Below are 21,693 nucleotides of genomic sequence, written 5' to 3'. Positions count from 1 at the left end.
TAAGTGCTGAGACACCAAAAGATACATGCACAACATGCAGTCTGGAACTGAACTCTCCACAAATGGTTGTTTAGAGTAATCAACCATTTAAGACAAAAAAGGAGCCCTGGTGGTGGCATCAGGCTGGCATTGATTAACTCACCATAAAATATCACCACTATTAAGTTGATTCTGACCCATAGTGACCCCAGAGCACAAAGTAGAGCTTCTGTAGGTTTCCGAGACTGTGAATCTTAACGGGAGTAGAAAGCCTCATCTTTCTCTAGTGGAGGGGCTGGTGGTTTCAAACTCTTCACTTCCTGGTTAGCATTCCAGCTTGTAAGCCACCGCACAACTAGAGCTCCTAAGGCTTGTTCAAAGCGAACTGCTTTGGAAAAGATTTACTGCCCTGGAAACGACATGGTATTGGTATTGGGGTGGGTGCCATTGAGTCAGTTGCCGCATAACAACCCTATGCAAACACAACAAAACACCACCCCGTCCTGCACCATCTTCACAACTGCTGTGTTTGAGCCCATTGTTGTAGCCCCTGTGTGAGTCCATCTTGTCCTGCTCCTGTGTCAATCTACCTTGTTCGCTGCCCCTCCATTTTACCAAGCATGATGTCCTTCTCCAGGGACTGGCTTCTCTGATAACATGTCCAAAGTATGCGAGACAAAGTCTTGCCATCCTTGTCTCTAAGAAGCACTCTACCTGTACTTCTTCCCAGACAGACTGCTTTTGTTGGTTTGACAGTTTGGAGAACTTTCAATATTCTTTCTTAGCAACATATTTCAAGTGCATGGATTTTTCTTTGGTCTTCCTTATTCAGTGTCCAACATCCTTAGACATATGGTGCTATGAGTGGAATCAACTGGATGGCAGTGGGTTTAGTTTGAATAAGATCAAAAGGGCAGCATTGACCCCCAGAGAAACACAGAGAGTTAAGAAAGAAAGGACAATGGAAACGGAACAGGGAGGAGGTGGGATAAGTGGTGGTACACTGAGGGGATTGCAATGGACAAGTGGAAGCAAAATGTGTATAAACTTTCAAATGTAGAAATGATGATGCTCTTGTAAACTTTCATCTAATTCAAATAAAAACAACAACAAAACCTTCGCCCAACTCTAGTTTTAAAAAGGGCAGTTGTCCTTTTGTTATGAAGATTGCCAGAGGGCATTAGAAGATAAACCCACAAGAATGAAGGCATTAGTGATGGGATCTATTCGGGTTTATAAAAGGGAATCAGACAATTGGCTGAGAATGAATTAGTCTGGGCTCAAAATGCCAGAGCCAGGTGTGAGGTGCTGGTTACTTTTTACATACAGTATAGAGCAAGAAGGTATCATCCACAGTTTGCCGGGCACCACTCACGCGGCTGGAGTCAAGATGGAGGAGTACGCGCGAGAACCTTGCCCGTGGCGCATCGTACTGCGGCGGAGCCTTTACCATGGGCACCATAGGCGGTGGTATCTTGCAAGCCATCAAAGGTTTTCGGAATTCGCCAGTGGGAGTCAACTACAGACTAAGCGGGAGTCTGACCGCGATTAAGGCCAGGGCGCCACAGTTGGGAGGCAGCTTTGCAGTTTGGGGAGGCCTATTTTCCATGATTGACTGCAGTATGGTTCAAGTCCGAGGCAAAGAGGACCCCTGGAACTCCATCACAAGTGGTGCCTTAACAGGAGCCATCCTGGAGGCAAGAAACGGACCGGTGGCCATGGTGGGGTCGGCTGCAATGGGTGGCATTCTCCTGGCTTTAATCGAAGGAGCTGGCATCTTGTTGACAAGATTTGCCTCCGTGCAGTTTCCCAATGGTCCTCAGTTTGCTGAAAATTCCTCCCAGATGTCGTCATCCCAGTTACCACCCTCACCTTTTGGAGACTACCAACAATACCAGTAAGGACTGCTGCCCTGGAATTAGGCGAAAGAGAGGTTGTTCAAGAAGGATTTGGGATGACCAAGTCACAGTCCGTTGTTTTTGTTTTTTTTTAATTTTAACAATTTATTAGGGGCTCATACAATTCTTATCACAGTTCATACATATACATACATCAATTGTATAAAGCACATCTGTACAGTCCCTGCCCTAATCATTTTTTTCTCCTCTTTTCTTTTTTTACATTTTATTAGGGACCCATACAACTCTTATCACCATCCATACATATACATACATCAATTGTATAAAGCACATCCATACATTCCCTGCCCCAATCATTCTCAAAGCATTTGCTCTCCACTTAAGCCCCTTGCATCAGGTCCTCTTTTTTTTCCCCTCCCTCCCCTTTCCCCCCTCCCTCATGTGCCCTTGGTAATTTATACCTTGTTATTTTGTCATATCTTGCCCTATCAGGAGTCTCCCTTCCCCCCTTCTCTGCTGTCCCTCTCCCAGGGAAGAGGTCACATGTGGATCCTTGCAATCAGTTCTCCCCTTCCAACCCACTCACCCTCCACTCTCCCAGCATCGTCCCTCACACCCTTGGTCACAGTCCGTTTTTAAAGCAAGTATACCCACACTGGCTCCGAGAAGACATTGAGCACCTTTGTTTTTCTTTTTCCTATTTAAAGGAACGTGGGGGGGAGTATTAAAGGATAAAAAACATTTATTTATTCACATATGGATTGCATTTGTGATCAAAATAAATGCCTAGTAGCATACATAGAAAAATGTCTAGGTGCTCAGAAGATGAAGGAGCAAAGGACAGATAGCAGTGAAACGTGGCCACCATTTCCTTGGGGACTTCTCTGCCTGGTTTTGTGTGTGCTGTTATTCAAACAATAAAAACTCCTGGAACTTGCTCTTTCTTTGAAGATAAGTTGTAGAGTTCTACTTTTCACGCACAAATACTTCAAGTAAGGCAAAGTGCGTTTGAAACTGCATATTCGAGCGCTGAGTACCTCATCCACTTGAAGTGACTTGTGGACGAGAAGATGATGGGGAGCCGTGGGCCCGCCCGTCCGCGGTAACGTGCTGTATGATCACGGGAGATGGTGCAGTGCCCGTCCTCCGAGAGTGTAACATGTGCTCCGTCCTGGTTTCAGAATCTTGGCTACAAAGCTCTCTTACCATTAGGGCTTCTATGTCTGGATTCCTGATCACCAGAAATAATTTATTCTCACTATCCCCAGTGCTGTGGGAGAAGAATTGGTAAGAGGCTGCTCTTGGCATTGGAGAAGTGTGGTGTTAATTGGGTGCTTGAAAATAAAATAATGTTTCCAATCTAAAAAAAAAGTGTGTATCATCCACATATTGAAGGTTGTTCATGAGTATTGCTCGAGTCCTGATGTCGCATTCTTTTTCATACGGTCCAGTTTCCAGGTCCTTTGCTTAGCATAGAAATCCAGTAAGTATGGGGAAAGGCCACAACTCTGATCCACACCTTCCTGATTTCAATCTCAGTATCCCCTTGTGTGCCCAGTGACTGCCTTTTGGCAGTCTTTGTACAGGTTCTGGGTGAGTACCAATGAAATGTTCTGGAATTCACATTGTTTCCAAATGCTGTGTTTTTGTAGGCCTTTTTATAGTTCTCTAAATTTTCCACAATCAACTTACATTGCCTTAGAATGAAGTACTTACTGATGAACATCAAAGATGATAACCTTCAGTATGGGTTATGACTGAAAGGGAAGAAAAAGAAAATCCTCAAAACTGGACGGACAAGCAACATCATGACGGAGAGAGGAAAAGTTGAAGCTGTCAACAATATTACTGTATCTGGATCGTCCATCAATATCCATGGCGACAGCAGTCAGGAAATCAAATGACGTAGTACTGTATTGGGTCAATTAAGTTTTAAATGGCATAGATGTTACTTTGATGACTAACAGAAGGAGAGCCGCAACCTGAGGTCACCCCAGAACAAAAGAACTTTGATCAAGGAGCCTTCACCAGGAAGACATTTGAAAATGAACGATCTGATAAACCATAGCCTGTGAAGAATCATAACCTCTCTCTAATGAATGCTCATGGCCATTCCTGGGAAATCTGCTACATATTCAGAATCCCGTCGATTTGCTTCCTGGGGTGCACACATAAAACTGAACATTTGCTGAGTCTAGTTCTGTTTTTTTGGGTTTTTTTTTTTTCCTTTCTTGATCAACCAAAGTAAAGCTTTCCCCTTTCACTTTTTTTAAACAGTTTTACTCGGGGCTCATACAACTCTTATCACAATCCATCCATACATCAATTGTGTAAAGCACATTTGTACATTCATAGCCCTCATAATTCTCAGAACATTTGCTCTCCTCCCCTTTCACTTTCATCTGGTCTCCCATTGTCTTACCCTGATTTCATCAGCTTTTGCCACCTTTCCCCTTCTTGCGTGTTGCCTTGCCCTTCACCTAGATTAACACTTACCCACCCAGGCACCCTGGGACAAATATTGGAGTGCTACCTGACAGGGGAGTGCTTAAAGCCCACTATCCGTTCTATGCGAGAAAATGGTGCTGTCTGCTTCTGCAGAGAGTTTTTAAATCATTTTATTGGGGGCTCATACAACTCTTATCACAATCCATCCATACATCAATTGTGTAAAGCACATTTGTACATTCATAGCCCTCATCATTCTCAGAACATTTGCTCTCCTCCCCTTTCACTTTCATCTGGTCTCCCATTGTCTTACCCTGATTTCATCAGCTTTTGCCACCTTTCCCCTTCTTGTGTGTTGCCTTGCCCTTCACCTAGATTAACACTTACCCACCCAGGCACCATGGGACAAATATTGGAGTGCTACCTGACAGGGGAGTGCTTAAAGCCCACTAGCCGTTCTATGCGAGAAAATGGTGCTGTCTGCTCCTGCAGAGAGTTTTTAAATCATTTTATTGGGGGCTCATACAACTCTTATCACAATCCATCCATACATCAATTGTGTAAAGCACATTTGTACATTTCATAGCCCTCATAATTCTCAGAACATTTGCTCTCCTCCCCTTTCACTTTCATCTGGTCTCCCATTGTCTTACCCTGATTTCATCAGCTTTTGCCACCTTTCCCCTTCTTGTGTGTTGCCTTGCCCTTCACCTAAATTAACACTTACCCACCCAGTCACCCTGGGACAAATATTGGAGTGCTACCTGACAGGGGAGTGCTTAAAGCCCACTAGCCATTCTATGCGAGAAAATGGTGCTGTCTGCTCCTGCAGAGAGTTTTTAAATCATTTTATTGGGGGCTCATACAGCTCTTATCACAATCCATCGTTCCATCCACTGGGTCAAGCACATGTGTACATTTGCTGCCTGTAAAGATTTACAAAGCCCCGAAAACCCAAGATAGGGTCACGCAGAGTTAGAACGGACTTAATGGCAGTGAGTTTTGTTTGGGTTCATGCTCTAACCAGTGACATTCTTTCCCTCTCTTCATCCCTCTCCCACACCTGGCAACCAATCAAAATATGTTTCTTTTAGTGTTAAAACATTTTCCTTGACTTTTTATAAAATGCTCTCACACATTATTTGTCCTTTCTGGTTAATTTCATCCAGCCTAATGTCCTCCAGGTTCATCCATGTGATGAGCTGTTTTACAGAGTCATCTTTAGTCTTTTGTGGAGTATTTCATGGTGTGTATACACCAAAGTCTATCTGTTCTTCTACTACTAGGTGGTCAGTCATTATTTTGCTTTTGTGAATACCATTTTCAATGTTGTTGATAATCACAAGTTCATATCTGTGTGAATCTCTGATCTCTTTGGACTCAAGAAAGATTATAGCCAGAAATATGAGTTCCTTGTTTAAGAATACTTAATAACTTCTAAGGAGTTTATTGTTTGCCTGGAAGGATCTATGTTAAAATTGAAAACACATTTCAAGCTGATTTTATTTTGCGACATCTCTGTATAGGCAGCCGGTGGTCACTGACGAACATGTTCTCGTTAAGAGGATGAGAATTTTTCCTAATGCTGTAAGATTATATATTTTACTTTTCTCTTCATAGATAGAAAAGATCTTTTGTCTTATAGTAGTTTCCAGCAATTTGAAACCTTCTCCAGATGACTGCATACAGCAGTAAGACTTTTGTTTAAAGACCCTGTTAAGCTTTTCCTCTTAGTGAAAGGATTGCTGTCCAGGTCTATGAAATCTTTTTATTTGAATAATGTTAAGGAAAATGGCTCAAGATTTCTCTTTCTACCTAATAAAAGGAGTTCTGGTGCAATAAGAAGAACTCTGCTGGGAAGGGAGACTCCGGATAGGGCAAGATATGACAAAATAACGATGTATAAATTACGAAGGGCATATGAGGGAGGAGGGAATGGGGAGGGAGGGGGGAAAAAAAAAGAGGACCTGATGCAAGGGGCTTAAGTGGAGAGCAAATGCCTTGAGAATGATTGGGGCAGGGCATGTATGGATGTGCTTTATACAATTGATGTATGTATATGTATGGATTGTGGTAAGAGTTGTTTGAGTCCCTAATAAAATGTAAAAGAAGAAAAGAGAAAAAAATGATTAGGGCAAAGACTGTACAGATGTGCTTTATACAATTGATGTATGTATATGTATGAACTGTGAAAAGAATTGTATCAGCCCCAATAAATTGTTAAAATTTAAAAAAAAGAAAATAATGGTGGAAACCTATGTAAAAATGTGCTTGATACAATTGATGTATGGATTGTTGACAAGAGCTGTAAGACCCCTCAATAAAATTAATAAAATAGAAAAAAAAAAGAACTCTGCTGACAGTTTTCACAAATCTGAAACAGTGCACATCTTGCTTGCTTAATATCTTTGACATGAACTTGAATAACCTGTTCAGTGCCAAATCCCACAATACTTGGTAAGACCTTCCCTCCGCCCCTCTATAAAGGGAGATTATTTAAAATAAAAAGTAGCCCAATTTATCGGAGCCAGCCAACGAGTCGAACAGTCCTGAAAGTGGGAGTGAGGATTAAGGAAAAAAAGAGAGACAGAAAGTACTGGGAGGGCAACAGTCTGATAGGCTGAAGCACCCCAGTTTATTCTACACACTCCTTACATCCATGCAGAAACAACCCGGGGTTAATGATCTCATTGTTAAGCAAGCACATTTGATACACATCGCAACTCTGTCTTCTGCCAAGGCAAACATCCTTGAGAAAATGAAACAACATGTTTTCCCCAGACCTTGCATACTTTCTTGTCCTTGACAGTCTGTTCAAAACATAAAGAAGAAATCAGCAAACACTGACACATAGGTCCTGAGACTTCTCAGCAGTTTCAAGGCTGAGTCTTAATGGCCTTCAACACCAACTCTAGTTTTAAAGAGAACAGTTGTCCTTTTGTGATGACTGTTAAGACTATCAGAGCCCATTAAGAAACAACAAGAAAGGAGGCAGTCATGATGAAATCTGTTCAGGTTTATGGAAGGGAGTCAAATTGAGTATGAAGCAGGACGGGCTCAAAAAGTCAGAGCAAGGTGGGAAGCACTGCTTTCTTTCCATGATGTTAGATGCTATCCAGTTGGTTCTGATTCATAGTAACTTTTTGTACAAACGGAGCAAAACACTGCCTGATCCTGCACCACCCTCACGAGAGATGTTTGAGCCTATTGTTGCAGCCATGGTGTCAATCCATCTTCTTCAGGATCTTCCTCTTTTTATCTGCCCTTCTACTTTACCAAGCATGATGCCCTTCTCCAGAGACTAGTTAGTCTCTTTTGATAACATGTCCCAAGTACGTGAAATGATGTCTAATCCTCCTGAATTCTAAGGAACATCCTGGCTGTACCTCTTCCAAGACAGCTTGGTTTGTTCTTCTGATAAACCATGGGACTTCCAATATTCTTTGCCAGTGCCACAATTCAAATGCTTCACATCTTCTTCAGGCTTCTTTACTCAACAATCAACTTTCATATGCATATGAGGTTACTGAAAATTGCATGGCTCCCTGTGGGAAACTAACACTGACTAGGACTATATTCCCTAACTTATATCAGAAGGAATCTGGAAAGCTAGTATTCCATGGTAGGAAAGGCATCACTTTGGTAAGTTAGAAATAAAGTCAGTACTCAGTGAGCATTTAAGCCATTGGTTTCGGTTTCCCTTTTTGAAAACGGCCAGGGACCTATTGATTTGGCAACTTTGTCTCCAGGCATTCTGTATACAGATACGAATCAGTACTTACAAACTGCCATCCAGTTGATTCCAACTCATAACAACCCTATAAAGGGTTTCTGAGATGGCACATCTTTGCAAGAGTGAGCAGCCAGCTTCATCTCTTTTTCCTATGGATTTGAATTGTCAACCATGCTGTCAGCAGCCTAACACCTTAACCCACAGCACCACCAGAACTGGGTGTCTGTTTGTTTGTTTGTTTTGCCATGGTTGTTGGAATATTGAAAAATGGAAGGCAACCTACATGGTGTGTCCATACTTGACAATAATCTACAGCTGTTAAAAATGAGATGTACGTAGGATGGGTCAGGATGTGAGAATGTCAAATGTATTGTTAAGGAGGAAAGGCACATATGTAAGATGAGCTCACTTTTGTGAGCAAATATGGTATGTGTATGCATGAACAGGTGTGCATGGCTACACATACAAGTTATCACTCCACAACCCAAAAATGTTTGGTTAACAAGACAATGCTAGGTAAAAAGAGCCAAGGTGCAAGGATAATGAATTAATGGATAAGATTCCTGCCTTACTAGGAATCAGCACTCAGGTTGGGCTCCCATGGGTAAACATGTGTGGTGGTGTGGACACGTGTTTGTGGATAGGTGCCAGCCAGCCAGCCCTGACTTGGCGACCCTATGTACAGTAGAAAGAAACGCCACTCCGTCCTGACCACCCTCTCCAGGCTCTTTCGTTTGAACCTCTGTTGCAGTGACTGTGTCGATCACTTTGTCCAGGACCTTCCTCTTTGCCGCCACCCCTCTACTTGACCAAGCATGACATCCTTTTCTAGGGACTGGTCTCTTCTGAGAATATGGGTTCTAAGGAGCATTCTGGCTGCTGCTTCTCCCAACACAGATTTGTGTGATCTTTTGGTAGCCCAAAACACTTTTAATATTCTTTGCCAGTACATAATTTAAATGTATCAAGTCTTCCTTATTTAATGGTCAAATTTCATATACATATGAGGCGGTTCAAAAGACCAGGGCTTAGGTCAGGTGCACCTTAGTCCTCAAAGTGACTTCACTGCCTTTCAACACTTTAAAGACGTCTCCTGCAGCAGATTTATCCGATGTAATGTCTAGTTTGATCTCGAGACTGCTACTTCCATGAGCATTGATTGTGGATCCAAGCAAGGTTACTGTATATACTCAAGTATAAGCTGACCCGAATATCAGCTGAGGCACCTAAATTTACCACAAAAATTACATTAAAATGGGCTGAAAAACTCAACTAATAAATGAGTATATACAATAAATCCTTGACAACTTCGATATTTTCTCCATTTATCATGAAATATATTGATCCAGTTGTGAGGATTTTTTTTACACTGAGCTATAAACCATCATGAAGGCTGCAATCTTTGACCTTCATAGGCAAGTGCTTCTAGTCCTCCTCATTTTCAGCAAATAAGGTTGTGTCATCAGCATGTCACAGGTTATAAAGCCTTCCTCTAATCCTGTTACCACATCTTCTTCATATACTACAGCATACAGATTGAATAAGTATGGTGAGATCATAAGCAAATGTGATAAAGAAAGCTAAAGGTGCCCGGCTATCAAAAGACATAACGTCTAGGGTCTTAAAGGCTTGAAGATAAACAAGTGGCCATCTAGCTGAGAAGCATCAAAGCCCACAAGGAAGAAGCAAACGAGCCTGTCTGACCACAAGGTGCAGAAGGGACCAGTTATCAGACATCAAAGAGCTAAAAACCATATCGGTGGGTGCCCACCTCCCTGATACGCTCAATGAAGCCAAACATGTGCATAAGCAAATGTGGTGAAGAAAGCAGATGGCTCGAAGATAAACAAGTGGCCATATAGCTCAGAAGTAACAAAGCCCACATGAAAGAAAAACACCAGCCTGTGTGACCACGAGCTGTCGAAGGGATCAGGTGTCAAGCATCAAGGAACATAAAATCATATCATTGAAAATGTGGGTGAGTGCAGAGTGGAGACTCAAAGCCCAAGGGTAGCTACCCAGACACCCCTTGCTGAGGGGTTGTGGGGAGGAGATGAACCAGGCAGCGTGCAGGGTAGCAACGATGAAACATATAATTTTCCTCTAGTTCTTAAATACTTCCTCCCCCTCCCCCCACTATCATGTTCCCATAACTACCTTGCAAACCTGGCTAGACCAGAGGATATACATTGGTACAGATAGCAACTGGAAACACAGGGAATACAGGACATATGACTTCCCCAGAACCAGTGATGAGAGTGGCGATACCTGGAGGGTGGAGAGAATGTGGGGTAGAAAGCGGGAACTGATTACAGGAAACTACATATAGCCTCCTCCCTGGGGGAGGGACAGCAGAGAAGGGGGAGACGTCAGACAGTGTAATATATGACAAAATAATAATAACATGAGTGATGAAGGGCTCACAGGATGGTGGGGAGTGGGGAGGGAGGGGGGAAATGAGCAGTAGATATTAAGGGCTCAAGTAGAAGGCAAATTTTTTGAGAATGATGATGGCAACAAATGTACATATGTTCTTGATACAATGGATGTATATATGGATTGTGATAAGAATTGTATGAGCCCCAATAAAATTATTTAAAAATAAAACAAAAAAAGTATGGTGAGAGAATACAATCCTGATGCACACCGTTCTGGCTTTTAAATCATGCAGTATTGATTCTCTTGCTCTGTTTGCATGATAGCATCTTGATCCCTGTAGAGCAATGGTTCTCAACCTTCCTAATGCTGCGACACTTTAATACAGTTCCTCGTGTGGTGGTGACACCCTAACCATAAAATTATTTTTATTGCTACTTCATAGCTGTAATTTTGCTACTGTTATGAATCAGGCGACCCCTGTGGAAGGGTCGTTTGACCCCAAAGGGGTCGAGACCCACAGGTTGAGAACCACTGCTGTATAGGTCCCATATGAGCACAATTAAGAGTTCTGAAATTTCTATTCTCAAGTTTATCCATAGTTTTTATGATCCACAGAGTTCATTGCATAGTCAGTAAAACACAAGTAAACATCTTCATGATATTCTTTGGTTTCAGCTAAGATCCATCTGACACTAACAATGACCTTCCTTGTTTTACATCCTCTTGTGAATCTGGTTTGAACCTTTGGCAGCTTCCTGTCAATGTACTGCTGCAACCATTGTTGGATTATCTTCAGCAAAATTGTACTTGCATGTGATATTAATTATATTTTTCTATAATTTCAGTATTCTGTTGGGTCACCTTTCTTTGGAATTAATGTTGGTCGGTACAAGTTGTTCGGCCAAGTGGTGTCTTCCAAATTTCTTGGCGTAGACAAAAGAGTGCTTTCATTGGCTCAGCTTGTTGAAATATCTCAATTGATATTTCATCAATTCCTGGTGACATACTGACATAGGAGAGGATAGAGGGATTACTAAATAAAGCTTGCTGTAACACAAGTAGAAATCAATATTCTAAGAGTTGAGAAGAGTTATGATTCGTTAGTCATATGACTCTTTTGCTAGTGATTTTTTACCACTTTTTTATCTCTAAGAGATTTAAAATATAAATAACCAACATACCTGACAGATATTAGAGATTCAGTTTCAGACCACCACAATAAATCAAGCCACACATTTTTTTAACAGTATGGTTACACAACACTGTGGTCCATTAGAAGCCTGGGTGATGCAGTTGATTCAGTGCCAGGCTGCTAACTGCAAGGTCAGTGGTTCAAATTTACCATCTACTCCAAGGGACAATATGAGGCTATCTATCTTGTAAAGATTTACAGTCCTGGAAACCATAAGGAGTAGTTCTACTGTGTCCTGCAGAATTGCTGTGAGCCAGAATTGACTTGATGGCATTGAGCTTCTTTGTTATTGGTAGCTCATCAAATATATAGTAGCATGAATAATTTTGAAATATTTTGAGATTCACTAAAATGTGACATAGAAACATGAAGTAAGCACATGCTGTTTAGAAAATGGTGTCAATAGAGTTTCTCAAAGCAGAACTACTGTAACCCTTTTATTGGTAAAAAAAAAAAAAAGAAGCATTTCAAAATGCAGTCAATTGACGCACAATAAAATGAGCTATGCCTGTATGTGTGAGGCTTATATTTTTATATATTTTGCCTCACATAAATATAGAGCCACAGAGGAAAAGACACATATATTTAACCTGTCAGATTTCTCCTCTTAACATTTCAGTTGTCACAGAATATTCATCTGTACAATGCTTAAGGGTGATGTGATAGGTTAGGTTTATTGTGCCAACCTGGCCAATAAGGACATGTGGGATTAATAAGGTTGCATTTTGGTTGGAGGGCAAAGAGATAAATAGCTCAATAAGGCCCACCCTTCTCTCTCTTGCTCTCTGGTGATCAGACCAGCGTGTGGCTGCTTTAGCTAGTTCTCTGCCTCAACTTGTGAGCGACATTACCTGTGGGACAGCCAACCCCTGGATCATGTTGCTAGAGCTTGAGATTCTTTGGAGACCTGCTTCGCCACGCTCCTGGTGTGTACATTGCTTGAGGGTGAGGCTGGTGGATTCTGTTCTTTCATTGCTTGAGTTTGATATTCCAGCCTGGCTTGCTTCGCTAAGCTCCTGAGCTGCTGACTGTTGGTGACCCATCCTGCTGTTTGCTACCTATGAGTGGACTACCTAAATTGCCTGAGGAAAGACTCGGCTGTCTGGTTCCTTGACCTTGGACCCAGCAGCCCTTGTGAGTTGAACTGAGCCCTCTGTACTTGTGTGGACTAATTAGCTGTTATATTCCCTAATGCTGTATAAATATATCTATCTATATAAAATTATATATAAATTCATAAGTGCCCTGTTTTTGCTTCTCTAGAGAACCCTGCCTAACACAGATGATCACAGGAAAATTTGAAGGGGCAGAATAAACCTTCAGCAATCTCTTCTAGTGACCACAGGGACGGACATCAGCATCTGTGATGTAATGTCACAAAGAACCTGCCTGGCCAAGAGTCCAGCATCGCCTGTCTTTGTTAGCAAGAAGAAGAAGAAGAAGAAGGAGAAGAAGAAGAAGAAGAAGAAGAAGAAGAAGAAGAAGAAGAAGAAGGAGAAGAAACAAATAACAAAAATCATAGTTTCTATAGAGAAGCGAAGTCAGTGTAGCTTATATTTATATATGTAGAGATTTATATGGAGGAAATGACTCACACAGTTGTAGAGGTGAGCAAGTTCCAAGTCCGTGAATCAGATATCAGGCTGGAGGGATCACCTGACTTGTGTAGTTTCAACACCTGATGAATCCAAAGGAGTAGGTCTGATGATAGACTTCTGGCTGCAGAGATGAATGAATCCAAGGTTGGCTGTTAAGATGGCAGGCTGCTAATGACCCCAGAATCAACAGGAAATATAGTAGGCCAATGGCTCAAATCCACAAACTAGAGGTCGATTGAAAATCCAGATGCAGGATCCGGACCCAGCAAAATACAAGCAAGCTTTTCCACAGGGCCCACTTGTACTGGAAGTAGGCCGTACCCTGGAGGAAATCTCAGTATGGAGGATTAGTAAGTCTTAATAGTCAATCCACTATGAATCCTGGCCCAGTCAAATTGGCATAAATTCTTAACTGTTCCAATAGGATCACACATTTATTTTGGTTGTTGTTGTTTTTTAAAGATCATTTTATTGGGGGCTCTTACAGCTCTTATAACAATCCATCCATCAATTGTATCAGGCATATTTGTACATGTGCTGCCATGTCATTTTCTAAATATTTACTTTTTATCGAGCCCTTGGTACTGTTGCAGTTTCAAATAAATTATAGCCACTATAATGTCTTGAAATTTAAGAGTCTTTTATTTGATTATAGCCAGAGGTTATAACCGGACTGTAAGAATCTAAAAGCCACTCCGTGGTTGCAGTCCCAAGTGATATTTCAGTCCATCTTTAAATGCAAAAACGCATTTATCATTTGTCTAGGACTTAAGCAAGCACGGACAGAAGCAGAAAACAAAAATAATGCTATTATTCTTTAGAGTTAGTGAACATTACAGGGTACAGCATTGATGATAGCATCCTGGTTAATAAAATTAAAATAGTAATATCCTGGTTACAGCATCAAAAGGAACACTATTATTAATTACAATTTCCTGATCTTGAGAACATAAGAGTACATTCATTCTAAAATCAATCACTAGTGGGATTTTCCGAATGGCAGGGGGAAGGAGTCGGGTCATTCAGCAGTCAACAAGATGGCTTTACAGTGGCTGGTGCTAGTCTGTCTCAGTATCAGCTCCTTTATTCCCTCCCCACCCTACACCCTTGTGGCCCCTTGATAAATTATAAATTATTATCTTTATGTCTTACACCAACGGCTGTCTCTCTTCACCCACGTTTCTGTTATGCATCCCCCCAGGGCGGGTGGTGGTGGTGGTGTTTGTTATGGATCTTTGTGATCGGTTCCCCCTTCCTCCTTTCTCCCAGATCTTTCCCCTACCCTCCTGGTTTTGCTACTCCCACTTCTATTCCTGAGGGGTTTGTCTGACCTGGATTTTGTGTGTCCTAAGCTCTTATCTGTATACCCTCCAGTCTAGCCAGGATTGAAAGGCAAGACTGAGGACATGACAGTGGGGGGTGAGGAAGCCTCAAAGAACCAGAGGAATATTGTGTGCTTCATCAGTGCTATGCTGTGCCCTAGTTGACTCATCCCTTCCTGTGTCCCTTCCATGAGGGGATGCCCTATTGTCTACAGATGGGTTTTGGGTCTCCACTCTGACCCCCGTCTTACATATTTATTGAGAAGGCTTTGAGACATAAATCACTTACATAAATTCTCCTTTAATATACAAAGTACCCCTAATAGGTAGATACTTATATTTTCATTTTATAAATAATGAAAGATAAATTAGGCTTAGTAAAATTAAGAAAAATATTTAGTCAGACAATTTGGTGTTTAATCTTTCAAAAAGAGTTCAAAAAGCCTATTTTGAGATAAACTGGTCATTTCTATTCAAAAGCTAATTTCAGACTTGAATTGATTCTGTATGAATAGTAATCATAATTAATAGCCTTTTTATTGTATTTGCTGACAAGAGTTTGCATGTTCTATGAGGGCCTTAGAATTCTTGGAGTTTGGGGCACCAAAAATTAGAATCTATCAAAGAAAACCACCCATTTCCTGAGAGTCAGTCTTTTTATACAAGGAACAAAAATGCGCCCCCGCCCCCCAGTTATTTGTCTTCACCTGAAAGAAACGTTATTTTTCACAGTACCCTGCAGACATAGGCAGGGCAGGGAGCATGCTTCATAGTTTAGGAAGGGCAGAGAGAACTCAGAAAAATGCCCCGAATCATACAGTTAGAGTTAGGCACATCTGCAAGGGGCAGCTCTAAGAAAGACCACTGTGGGGTGGAGGCGTGCGAGCTGAGGCAGGTCTGAGAGAATGCAGGGCTGATAGAGGGTGGCTGCAGCAGGCTTTCCAGGCAGCAAGAACAGCAGGTAGAAAGACAAGGAGCGAGGGAGGGCAGATAATGGGTTGCAAGTGATAGGAATGTTGTTCTCTTATCTCTCTTGGAATTAAAAAAAATCATGGGCAGCATTCCACGTAGTCTATTTCCTGCTAATTAAGATTTTTAATAGAATTTTAGAGACTTGGGGCTTTGAGACAGTGGGCATAGATGAAACATGGATTCAATTTGAATGCAATGTGGAAAATCATAGGCCTAATAGCATGTCAACATGTTATCTGAGAATTTGGAGGTCTCTTCCAGGTGTTTTCAGAAAGACAAAGGAGATGACATCACAGTCCTTGGCACTCTAAATTAGAGTTCTGAGTTGCAGATGCTGAGTGACTTAAATGGGAAAGGAGTGTATTGCTAACCATTAACATGCACACTCAGCTGCTAACGGAAAGGTTGGAGTTGGGGTCCACCCAGAGACACCTTGGGAGATAGACTGGAAGTCGACTTCCCAAAAATGGATCACTGACAATGAGGTGGAGCACCATTCTATTCCAACTCACGGAGTGGTGAGACAGACTAGCACTCACCTCTGTAACGCCATCCTGTTGACTGCTGAATGACCTGCCTCCTTCCCTTTCCCATCTCAGAAAATCCCACTAGTGATTGATTTTAGAATGTACGCTTATGTTCTCAAGATCAGACATTTCAATTAATAATATTGTTCCCTTGGATGTGGTAACCAGGACATTACTATTTTAATTTTATTAACCAGGATGTTATCATCAATGCTGTACCCTATAATGTTCACGAACTCTAAAGAATAATAACATCAATTTTGCTTTCTGCTTCTGTCCACGCTTGTTTAAGTCCCAGGCAAATGATAAATGACTTTTTGCCTTTAAAGATGGACTGAAAAGTCCACTCAGGACTGCAATCAAGGAGTCGAGTCGCTTTTTGATTCTTGCAGTCTGGTTATCAGCCCCTTAAAAGACTAAAATTTCAAGACACTATCATGGCTGTCATTTATCTGAACCCACAACAATCTCCATGAGTCAGAATTGATTCAGTGGCAACTGGCTTGATTTTTTTGTTTGCAGAACATAAGCGACCAGAAACCCAGGTACCTTGGAAAAAAGAGAGGCTCCACGGGAAGTTGAGAAGCAGGAAGCCCGGCCATGGACACTTACTGGTACTGGCCACTCATGGTTACTACCCTGAGTCAATTCTAAACTCTCAGCTGTCTCACTCCAGCAGTGTTCGAGGACAAGGTGCCATGGCATAATGGTGGAGTCTAGGTCACGAGGGGGGACAAGATCTCGCCACCTGGACTTTTTTCATGAGAAGTGGGACTCTACTCTGGGTTCCACTAATACAACACGATGAAGACAAGAATATAACACATCCTCACTTCCACTTCTATGAGCTCTAACACCAGCAGGACAAGCTTTGGCTGGAAGGTCTCAGTCTCTGCATGTAACGCAAACTCCATCCTCTTTCCCTGGAGGTGGTTCATGTCAGGAGGCGGGGGTTCTCTGGCCCAGCTGCCAAGAGATAATGATCTTGGGGCAACTCCCACTTGGCCTGGCCAACCTCCAGCCAGAATTGCCTCTCTAGAACAATCACCTGTCAGGTCTATAGACCTTATCAAGGACAGTCAAACCCTTAAAGAAATTCCAAGGTTTGGAATTATATTTTTAAAGGGATTATATTGCAGGAATGAGGAGAAAGATCAAATGATTTGGCTAACATTGAGGGATTCCATAAACTCAACATGAAAATGAGTCCTTATCTCAAAATAGGGAGGGAGATCTGGAGGCTAACCCACCCCTACCAATCCCCCCAGTAAATCAAAGGATCAGATTACAAAGCAATGTGAAGACTAGATCTCTATTTTGTTCCATCCCAAGGCCCTGGGCTCTTTCCTGGGGTTGTGGACATTTCTGGAGCTGGAGGTGGCCCGAGCTGGTCTGCTGGCTGGGAGGGTTTTGCAGTGACAGCTCTGGTTTACTGGAAGTACGAAGGCCTTCCCAGGAGCATTGAAGACCCTGCACCTGGAGTATTTTGCAGAGGCTGGGAACCACCTGCTCAGTCACCCTGAGGTTGGCTCTTGTCTTCCTGTTTTGGTTTAGATAGCAGATTCCTAAACATCTCCTCCCACTGGAGGTCAAACTAATTAATGCAGGCTCCTGAGGGACAGAGAAGAAGAATGGTGATAGAGTCTGGGATAAATTTTAATATTTTGTCCTTTCAAAGAAAAAAATAGACTTCAGAACTTGGAGGTGTCTCATAAGGTGCAGGGTACACGGTTAGGACAACCACCATCTTGGTTTACCCAAAACAGGATTTCTGGGGTAGAGAGCTTTCAGGGCTAAAACCAAGACTGTGGTTGGCCATTGTGAGCCACGCTGGCAGGTTACTGGAAGGGAATCACCAGACTTTCCTTCAAGGTACCTCTGTGCAGATTCCACTTGCCCACTTTTTGGCTCTAGGAAAACCATGATGATTAGTCACCCTTGCAGCACTGTTACTTTGTGGTTATATGAACTTGGGGCTAGGAGGACAAGTCAGAAAGTATTGCTACAAATCATAGGCATCGTTATCAAACAAAATGTACAGCTAATATTTGTCAACTTCGCCTCCCATCTAGGTCTTAACACTTAGGAAGGACGTTCCCATCTCTCTCACCCTTCCTCAAAGAGTTCTGTGCTCTTTGACATAACATAACATCAAAATGGCAGTTTGGGTATCCTGGAGGGGCTAACATGATGTTCTATTGAATTGTTCTCCAAGTTTGGGGAACGAAAAGTAGTCTGAAGGGGCAGATAAGGTGGGTTGGGTAAGGTTTCCCAACGAAATTCTCCCAAGACAGCTTTTGCTACCCTTAAGTTCATCGTTGTGATGGGGAACTAATCCCTCACTACAATTTCCTTTTCTCACCAATGCAGTTTACACTTTTCTTAAAACTTCTTTATCGAAACCAAAAACATCGTGGCCCTCAGGTCGAACTGTCCCTGTGGTTTCCTGAAGTTGAATCTCTATGGGGCTGCGAGCCTCCTTTTCCTCTGAAGGAGAAGCCGGTGGTTTCAATCGGCCGATCTTGTGGTTGACAACCTAATGTGCCATCCACGATTGTCTTGTGTCCTTAGAGACAAATCTATTAAGATCACCTTCAGAAGGCACTGCTTTGATTGGACCTTTTATTATTTTTTTTGAAGGCACCGTAACAGGACTAAGTCAAGAGCATATTGTTGAAAGAATCCGTCTATAGCCATCTACTGGGGGCAGAGACATGTTTAAAGGTGTTCCGTGTGAACCTGTGCATGTATGAACAGGAACTCTAGTAAAAATACTTTTTGACTTACTCTCATATTGCACAAAGGGGCTCAGCTTGTCTCCTAGCCTCTAGGCTTGCTGGGGAAGTTAAATGATATAAAAAACAAGCAATGCAACCCACCACCCACAACCTGCTGTGCGGGCTTAATAGAGCATTTGTATTTTGGCAACGTGTCAGCATTGTTGACTCAGTATTCCAAATAAAGGGGCCCTGGTGACACTAACCACAGGTCGATGGTTCAAACCCACCAGCTGCTCCGAGAAAGAAGTCGAGGCTGTCTGTTTTCATACAAATTTGCAGCCTCAAGACCCCTTTAGAGGGTTGCTATGAGTCAGAATCCACTCCATGGCAGGGGATTGGGGTATAAATAATTTTATCAGTAACTTCAAAAGAAATTTTCCATTGTTTGACAATTATGTCAGAATACATTAATCTAGGGGAAGATTGACCCAATAAGCAAGTTAAGTATGTGCTAATCTGTAGTGAACACTGATCGGACACCATTTGTAGCTACCAGTTTCCTGCTTTTCACCACATCAAAGTCAGTGATCTCTGAATTCTAATGCTGACTACTCCCCACCACATGACAGTGTTCATGGATTCACTCTCCTTCTCTTGCTTCTGTCCCTTTCTCAGGTGAAAGGTCCAGGAATTGGGCTGCTTGGACATTCGAAAGGGGGCGAACTCTGCATGTCTGTGGCTTCGTTCTTGAAGGGCATCACAGCTGCCACCATCATCAACGGCTCTCTGGTCAATGTCGGGGGAGAGTTACACTACAAAGATGAGACCTTGCCCCCTGTGGGTGTCAACTCTCATCGGATCAAGGTGGTCAAAGAGGGCCTTGTAGACATCATAGATATCCTCAACAGCCCAACTGAAGGACCTGACCCTAAGAGCGTCATTCCCGTGGAAAGGGCTGAGTGTACCTTCCTGTTCCTTGTTGGTCTGGATGACCACAACTGGAAGAGTGAGTTCTATGCTGATGAGGCCTCTAAACGCTTACAGGCCCATGGTAAGAAAAAGCCCCTGATCATCTGTTACCCAGGGTCTGGGCACCTTATTGAGCCTCCTTACTTCCCCTTTTGCCCAGCCTCCCTGCACAACTTGGTGGGCAGTCCTGTCATCTGGGGAGGGGAGCCCAGGGCTCATGCCATGACCCTTGTGATACATGGAAGCAACTTCAGACTTTCTTCCACAGGCACGTAGGTGGTGAAGAGGGGACTAGCCCAGCAAAACCATGATCTTTATTTGATGATGTGGCATTTCTGCTAATATATCCTGAGACCAACTGCCACAATCAGCATGCATATGCTCACTAACTACGCCTCACATGTACTCTCAGAATGCAACTAATTGCCTACCATGAAAGGAAAGCATACTATATTAAATGTGTATATATATATATATATCAGATTTTAGCTTCCCCTTTTGTTGTGGGTTCAAATAAATGACAGCCACGATAATGTCTTAGAATTTAAAAGAGTCTTTTGTAGGGTTACAACCAGACTGCAAGGATCTAAAAGCAATCCTTGATTGCAGTCCTGAGAGGCTCTTTCGGTCCATCTTTAAAGGCACAAATTCACCAGTCTTTTGTCTGGGACTGAAGCAAGCGTGGACAGAAGCAGAAAGCAAAACTAATGTGAGTTAGTGTCATAGGTACAGCATTAATGATAATAACACCCTGGTTATTTAAATAGAAATAGTAATATCCTAGTTACCACATCCAGGGGAACAATATTATTAATTACAATGTTCTGATTAAAAAAAAACACATTTTATTGGAGGCTCATAAAATTCTCATCACAATCCATCCATCCATCCATTGTTTCAAGCCCATTTGTACATTTTTTTCCCTCATCATTCTCAAAATATATGCTTTCTACTTGAGTTCTTGGTATCAGTTCCTCATTTTCTCTCCTCTCTCCCCGTCCCCGCCATGAACGCTTGATAATTTGTAAATCATTATTATTTTTTCATGTCTTACACTGTCTGATGTCTCCCTTTGTTAGGTAGCTAGCATAGGGACTTGGGAGTCCATGATGCATGCTCAGAGGTTAGAGCTTTGGACCAGGAAGGGATGGTACATCTAGGTGGGTGTTACACCTGGATTGGCCCATCTAAGCCAGGTGAGTTGATTCAGCCAATGGGGTTGACCAGTATTATCGACCACGCCTCCCAACAGGGCCCCTTAAAAGGCCAGACCTTTTGCTCTGGCGCTCTCTTTCCCAGCAGCTGCTACAGGATGTAGCACAGCCAGGCTGCGGTTGCAAGCAGCCAGGTCGCAGTCCCAAAACTGTGCCACAGACTGTCTGGCTTGCATTCCGTTTACCGAAGAACCTGAAACTGCTTCTATTCTCTGTAAACTCACTTGGATCACAAACCAGGCTTTGGCGTGAATTCTTTCTCTCGGGGAGCCAAGGACCAAGGTATATCTCTCCCCTGAGAGATCTGACACCTTCACCCACTTTTCTGTTGTCCATCCGCCAGGGAGGGACTTACTTGTAGATCCTTGTAATCCGTTCCCTCTTTCTACTCCACCTTCCCTCCACCTTCACGGTATCACCACTTTTACCACTGGTCCTGAAGGTTTTTTTTTTTTTTTTTTTTTTTGGTCCTGAAGGTTTTATCAGTCCTGGATTCCCTGTGTTTCTGGTTCCTATCTGTACCAGTGTACATCCTCGGTTCTAGCTGGATTTGTAAGGTAGAATTGGGATCATGATAGTGGGGGGGGAGGGGAAGAGGAAGCATTGAAGAACTAGAGGAAAGTTGTATGTTTCATTGTTGCTACACTACACCCTGACTGGCTAATCTCCTTCCCACAACCCTTCTGAAAGGGGATGTCCAGTTGCCTACAAATGGGCTTTGGGTCCCCACTCCACACTCCCCCTCCTTCACAATTATATGATGTTTTGTTCTGATGATGCC

The 21,693-nt window shown here is 42.5% G+C and overlaps 2 pseudogenes; both read left to right on the top strand.

The window, feature by feature from the left end:
• Positions 1 to 1,369: 1,369 nt before the first annotated feature.
• On the top strand, positions 1,370 to 1,880 carry LOC142425844 (mitochondrial import inner membrane translocase subunit Tim17-A pseudogene; annotated as a pseudogene).
• An 11,555-nt stretch (positions 1,881 to 13,435) lies between these two features.
• Positions 13,436 to 20,009, top strand: LOC142426225 (acyl-coenzyme A thioesterase 2, mitochondrial-like; annotated as a pseudogene).
• Positions 20,010 to 21,693: the final 1,684 nt, after the last annotated feature.

This window comes from Tenrec ecaudatus, chromosome 14 (genome assembly GCF_050624435.1).
Source record: "Tenrec ecaudatus isolate mTenEca1 chromosome 14, mTenEca1.hap1, whole genome shotgun sequence".
Taxonomy (NCBI): domain Eukaryota; kingdom Metazoa; phylum Chordata; class Mammalia; order Afrosoricida; family Tenrecidae; genus Tenrec; species Tenrec ecaudatus.
Note: the sequence above shows the minus strand (reverse complement) of the source record. Positions and strands in the feature narration are given on the sequence as shown.